The sequence below is a fragment of the Haliotis rufescens genome, unplaced genomic scaffold, assembly GCF_023055435.1.
Source record: "Haliotis rufescens isolate VD_foot unplaced genomic scaffold, xgHalRufe1.0.p SCAF_10, whole genome shotgun sequence".
Taxonomy (NCBI): domain Eukaryota; kingdom Metazoa; phylum Mollusca; class Gastropoda; order Lepetellida; family Haliotidae; genus Haliotis; species Haliotis rufescens.
Window position 1 is genome coordinate 12,857,575 of NW_025963780.1, and position 6,175 is coordinate 12,863,749.

The 6,175-nt window shown below is 37.2% G+C and overlaps 1 protein-coding gene across 2 annotated transcripts in view; it reads right to left on the reverse strand.

Annotated features, from left to right (window-relative positions):
- Positions 1 to 4,865, reverse strand: part of LOC124122155 (autophagy-related protein 9A-like) — a 279,064-nt gene extending 274,199 nt beyond the window's left edge. The window contains exon 1 of one of the 2 annotated variants that reach the window (XM_048386919.1): positions 4,763 to 4,865. The gene's annotated coding sequence lies outside the window, so the exon portion shown is untranslated. Of the gene's footprint in view, positions 1 to 2,691; positions 2,930 to 4,762 lie in introns of those variants that run through there. The other variant, XM_048386914.1, reaches the window with a different exon arrangement.
- Positions 4,866 to 6,175: the final 1,310 nt, after the last annotated feature.

The following is a 6,175-nucleotide window of genomic DNA, read 5'->3' on the forward strand; positions in this document are numbered from 1 at the left end:
GCAAATTATATGCCCTTCAAAGGTGGATCTTATATAGATTTACCCCCGTATTATAAAAATTAAAAAGCCATAATTAATGTAAAAAATAAATCCGATGACTGTTTCAGAATGATGATAAGATCTGCATTGTTCCCCGTAGACAAAAATTCGGATAGACCTAGCTATCCCCAAAACGATGGACTAAACCTCGATGGTGTAGACGAACCTACACCAATATCACAAATTGATAAGGTGGAAAAGCAAAATAACTTAGCTATAAATGTTTTCAAACATTCTTCTAAAGGAATTGTTGTACACAGGATAAGCTCCGCTCCAGAACATATTCCCAGAATCAATTCATTTCTGACCGAAAAAGATGGAAAATATCATTATACATTGATAAAGAGTTTAAACAGGCTATTATACGATCAAACAAAATATAAGGGAAAGAAATATTTCTGTGAAAAATGCCTACACGGGTACAGAAGACAAGATCTATTAGAAGCGCATAAAGAAGACTGCAGAGGTGTTGGACAGAATGCTATCAGGATTGATATGCCTAAAGAGGGGAAAAATATATTAAAATTTGAACATTATTGTAATCAAATGCCAGTACCGTACGTAATTTACGCCGACTTCAAAGCGCTTATCTAACCTATAGTAAATACTGAACGCAATAATCAAGATAGTTTTACGTACAAAACTCAAGAACATATTCCTTGTGGGTTTGGATATATAGTTGTAAGGTATGATGGGAAAACAAACCCGCCCGTGATTTACAGAGGTCCCGATGCAGCGGGAAAGTTCCTAGAATATCTACAAAATGAAGAGAGAATAATCAGGGAAAAATTATCGCGTAAGAAACCCATGTGTATGATGAGGGATGATTGGAGGGCCTATAAGAAGTCAACGAGTTGTCATGTTTGTAATAAACCCCTGAATGGGGATTCTGTAAGAGATCATTGCCACGTCACGGGTAATTATCGGGGAGCCGCGCATAACGAGTGTAACTTGAAACTAAAAATGAATTCTCAAACAATACCCATCCCCGTTGTGTTTCATAACCTTAGAGGATACGATTCTCATCTCATTATGCAAGCTATCTCAAAGACCGACAGTGGCTTAACGTGTATTCCTAATAATACGGAAAAATACATATCGTTCTCGTTGACTAAAACTATACATTATACGGACAAGGATGGGAAAGCCAGAATAAAGCAAAGTAATGGACTTAGATTCATAGACTCCGTACAGTTTCTGTTATCTTCCCTGGACAATTTAGCTAATGCGAACAATCCCGATGACTCTGCGATAACAAATCAATATACAGATTGGTGCCATCATTTGTTGTTAAGAAAAGGTATACTATATCCTTACGAATATATGGATGATTGGTCTAGATTCGATGAAACTAAATTACCACCTCTTGAATCATTCTATAGTAACAGAATCTAAAATAACCGATGCCGATTATGAACATGCTCTGACGGTGTGGGATAAATTAGGTTGTAAGAATTTAGGCGATTATCACGATCTGTACTTAAAAACCGATGTACTGTTACTCGCCAATATATTCGAGATATTTAGAAAGACATGTTTAAAACAATACGGCTTGGACCCGGCATGGTACTATTCCAGTCCCGGACTATCGTGGGATGCATTGTTGATACGATATGCACTTGTTTATTGAGAAAGGATTAAGAGGTGGTATATCGATGGTAGCGAAAAGGTATTCTAAGGCTAATAATAAATTAGTGGAAGGATATGATCCGAGTAAACCCGACACACACATATTATATCTCGACGCCAACAATTTGTACAGATAGGCTATGAGTCAACCTTTACCCACGGGTGGTTTTGAGTGGGTCGAAGTGGGTGATATCCATAATATCGATGTGAATAAAGGATACATACTAGAAGTTGACTTGGAATATCCAAATTCGTTACATAAAGATCATAACAGTTATCCGCTAGCTCCCGAAAGGTTAATAAAGATTGGAAGTCGGAATATCAACACTCCTTGATGGGTAATAGTAGGTTAGCTAACGTAGAAAAACTCGTACCAAATTTGATGGATAAGACAAAATATATAGTTCACTACAGAAATCTCCAGTTATATCTATCGTTAGGTATGAAACTAAAGAAAATACACAGAGTTCTAAAGTTTGATCAAAGCCCTTGGATGGAGCTCTATATAAGGCTGAACACAGATTTAAGAAAGTTAGCTACCAGCGATTTTGAAAAGAACCTATATAAGCTCATGAATAACTCAGTATTTGGTAAAACTATGGAGAATCTAAGGAAGCGTGTTGATGTTAAATTAGTGGCCTCCTTTGAGTTCACCGGGTTGGTATACCATTTGATTGATCTTAATCGTTCCGATTTCATTTCGATCCCATACTGATAGCCAAACAAACGTTCCGCTAATGTCCGGTTAAATCTTTCAACGGTAGCTTGACTACGATGGGCCTCTTTTTCACCACGCCTGACTGCGACATTGTGCTTTGTTAACAGTTTAGTTATTGATCCCATAAACTCGCGACCAGGATCTACTTGAAATGACTTAGGCCATTTTAGTGGTCCGCGTTTATAGATACGACTCAGTGCATTAGCTACTTCTGTTGAATCTTTCGAGGGTAATGGCTCAGCCTCCTTGTAGAGACTAGCCACATCCACTACCGTTAAAGCGTATTTATACGTTTTCCGTCTTACCTTATCATGGGGAAGAAACAAGAGGTCAGCCTGATGAACTTCATTCATTGTAAAAATATCAAACTTCTTCCTCGGGATATAACGCGGTGCTGGTAAGTATATTTGCCACATCGCTTGTTTCTTTAGCCAATCCTTGGCACATCCTTAGATACCTTAGCTTAGCTGCAGTGGCTAATATTTGTATTGCTTCTATACCTTTCCAATATCCTCGTAGGCTTTAGTAAATTTTATCCATTATTAATTAGTATTGATGTTTCTTTTAATATGAATCATGACAATAATTGAATCACATCATCATTTTTGCATAAAACATTCCCTCTGTAGTGGTGGTATAGGTATATAAATCTGGCTCTAGAGGGGTTGTGGTAAAACTGTCATTGTCTATAAAAATTTATATCATAGAAGCATTGATTGGCTCCAGGTGGTGGTGAGCTAGAGTCAACTTAGCTTAATCTCATGACGATCATTGAATCACATCATCATTTTGACATAAAAGATTCCCTCTGTAGTAGCAGTATAGGATATAAATCTGGCTCCAGTGGAAGTGAGCCAGAACCCCTATCATCTATACTACTAGTCCACTATACAAATCTCAAGTTATATCTATCATTAGGCATGAAACTAAAGAAAATACAAAGAGTTCTTAAGTTTGATCAAAAACCTTGGATGGAGCCCTATTTAAGGCTGAACACAGATTTAAGAAAGATGCATGGCTTCTGGAGATTTCGAAAAGAACCTATATAAGCTCATGAATAACTCAGTATTTGGTAAAATGAAAGTCTGACAACTGGTAGGCCATGGGAGCCGTGCCAATTTACAGTTGTCAGAGGGGTACACAAAGTATGTGATCTAGACTACCAATTGTCAGATTTCATTCTGTGGCAGCCTCGTGGCTGAGTGGGTTAGATCACTGACTTTGTGTGCTGGCGATAAGGTGCCTCACTCTGGTGGTGTGGGTTTGAATCTCAGATGGAATTCAACTCCCAAAAAGTATGAGAATCTGTACTTTGCTAAGAAAGTGTTATCCAAAATATAACATTTATTACATTTGACCACTTTCTAAATGGCATTGTGTATTCAAAGTTGTAATAATGCTGTGAATTTGTGATTTAGTAAAATGAATAACATCAGCGATATTTAAAATTTACCTTATTTGAGATCATTTCACAAATTTCAGTAATTTTGCCTTGATTAAAATGACAGTGGATGATATCATAGAACAGACAGTTTCTGTCAAAATTCAAACAATGTAGGCCCAACTGTTTCGAAAACAGGGTACTTGACACAGTGTCGTTTTTCATAACCCATACATATCGGTTAGATTTACATCGCAAATTAATGTGTAACCAAAAAACCAAGATTACCTACAAGCTGTCATGTCTTCCCAAACATAGGAATTCTTTTGAGTCTGCGATATAAGAAGACTCAAAGTTGTAATAATGCTGTGAATTTGTGATTTAGTAAAATGAATAACATCAGCGATATTTAAAATTTACCTTATTTGAGATCATTTCACAAATTTCAGTAATTTTGCCTTGATTAAAATGACAGTGGATGATATCATAGAACAGACAGTTTCTGTCAAAATTCAAACAATGTAGGCCCAACTGTTTCGAAAACAGGGTACTTGACACAGTGTCGTTTTTCATAACCCATACATATCGGTTAGATTTACATCGCAAATTCATGTGTAACCAAAAAACCAAGATTACCTACAAGCTGTCATGTCTTCCCAAACATAGGAATTCTTTTGAGTCTGCGATATACGTGTTAGCCTACAGTGTTCTGTGATCTCCTAGATCTAGTGTTAGATTCTGCGCAGTAATGTAAAATACATGAATTTCCGACACTGTAATAAAGGTATATGTAGGTCGATAAAACTTTTGGGGTCATTGGATAATATTCGATTTACGCTTTCCACCACAAGCGACAATATTATGAGCAACAGTCGGTAGCATAATCTACCGTTATTACTGGAGCTGTCATTGACAATTTCAAGATGATCAAACGGCCTCGAAGCTTTACTGATATATAACCATGTGAGTATATGCGTAAATATGATAATAAGTACCCGAGTTCACCCTCTGTAAATGCCAACAGTTCCCAGAGCCAAATGACCGTTCAGTGCTGTTTCACCTCAGCTGCAGAATCAAAACAAAGTACGACAACTTCCGTCAACACCAAGGTGAAACTATTTTCATTGGATGAAAACTGAAGAAAAAAATATTTTAAGGTTATCAAAATCAAAGAGATTTTAGTAAGTGATTTTTGTCATATTTACTATACAATATTTAACATGAGTTGAGTATTCATGTAATACAAATATTGATTTATGGACGCGAGTGAAACACTGGCGGCGTATTTGCGCGATATGTTTTTTTTTCGAACGATAACAAGTTCCTTCGCAATGCCGATCGACACAAGTTAATTCACTGTTGCAACCAGGGTGTGAGATAGTCTCAAAATATTACTGACAGTGCAAGTGGGCAAGGCAGCCTTATAAGTTCCTTGGCAGTTTCAAATGTCCCTACCATAGGCCTAAATATGCGAAATATGTAATTGCAATAATTATTCATGCGTCAAATACAAGGGTTAGAGCTAAAACGGCACCTCTGCAAAATGGCACCGATTGGCGAAAACGTCACTTCGCCTCAAGCGAAAACGGCTACTTTTGCCTGGCAAAACCGGCACCTTATTGGTTTTCTTTACCTTGGTAAAATAAATGAAATTAAACTTGGATTGATAACTTGCAAACACCAACAATTGTGAAATGTTAAAACAAGTTTACATTAGAAATTAGCCTCTACTCCAATTTACTGACTGACTCTGTGTGGGAGGCTCAGCTAACTTATTGTGAAAACACTATACGCTTTGAAGTCTCTTAACCTTTACTCAATTCAACTCAGTGTCAAGCTGAAACTATATTTAAGAGGCCTAACATGGTGATCCCGTGTGCGAAATACGCTGCAGTCGGAAAGCGCACGTTAAATCTTCTATATCAGTCAGTCAGTCAGTGATGTCAGAACACAATTATTCCCAAAGGCCTTTCGATGTGTTGCATGCAAGAAGAATGTCAGAAAAAAATCAACATGCTGTATCATTCGACAACTCCGACCAGTGCACCCATCGTATATATATATGTGTGTGTACCTGACTTTCTGTAGCCTGTTATCGAGATATTAGCTGAGTCATCTACTATCACAATGTTCGGTGGTACATGGACCAATATTGTAAACACGTGAAGAAGATATAATACTACATAAATCGTTCTTATCGTTATTAAAAATAGAGGTGCCGTTTTCGCCCGACACATAGTAGCCGTTTTCGCCAAATGCCGTGCGTTTTCGCCAGAAACGGGTGGTTAATTTCTTTCTTAGCATTTTACTGAATGCTCTTAAATTGCAATGTATTGGTCATGAGAATAACGTCCACTGTTTTAGTGAAGGGAAACATTATTTAAGCTGTTTTGAAACTCGAAAGTGGT